This window comes from Muscardinus avellanarius, assembly GCF_963383645.1.
Source record: "Muscardinus avellanarius genome assembly, chromosome: X".
NCBI lineage: Eukaryota > Metazoa > Chordata > Mammalia > Rodentia > Gliridae > Muscardinus > Muscardinus avellanarius.
In genome coordinates this window covers 121,904,247-121,905,022 of record NC_137792.1, presented here as the reverse complement: position 1 = coordinate 121,905,022, position 776 = coordinate 121,904,247, and positions in this window count along the sequence as shown.

The window sequence follows — 776 nt, the reverse complement described above, 5'->3', positions numbered from 1 at the left end:
GAAAATGGCCTTGAAGAAAAGATGTTATGCTCCAGAGAGTGCATCTCAAACTATCTCTTTCTGCAAATGAAAAATGTAGGCGTTCTCCACAAGGTAATTTTTTTTTAATTTGGTGCATTATAGTCATCCATCTTAATGGAGCACAAGATAGTGGAGGGTACATAGACACATCACTCATTTAGCCCTTCCCTAATTCCCTCCCCGTCCCTCCCCCTCCGTCCTCATATTTGGCTTGGTGATGGACTTTGATATGTTTGTGAATGGACATCATGTACATTGGGAATTCAATCTTGAACTCTCCTTCCACACGCACATGTATTTGAGAAGATCACTATCTCTTTTTGTACTATAGCTTAGTTCACCTGTGCTGCTTTCACCACGGTGGAAACTTTTGCCATGGGTACCTAATTGGAACCCTCAATCAAAAGTCATAGTTTTGTTTCCATAAGAAGATTTTGTCATAATTATATCTGTATATCTTTCTAGATCTTTTTGCTCAAATATTCCATATATAGAGATATAAGTATATCTACATTTCTCTATCATCTACCTTTATTTGTTATTTATTTATTTATTTATTTATTTATTTGTTCAATCCTGTGGATTGAACACAGAGGCATTCTACCTCCAAGCTACATCACCAGTTCTATTTTATTTATTTTTTATTTTTAAATAGGCTTTTGATAAGTTGGTAAGAGCCTCAGGAAGCTGCTTAGGCTAGCTTTGAACTTGCTATCCTCCTGTTTCAGCCTCCCAAGTACTGAGATTACAGCCCT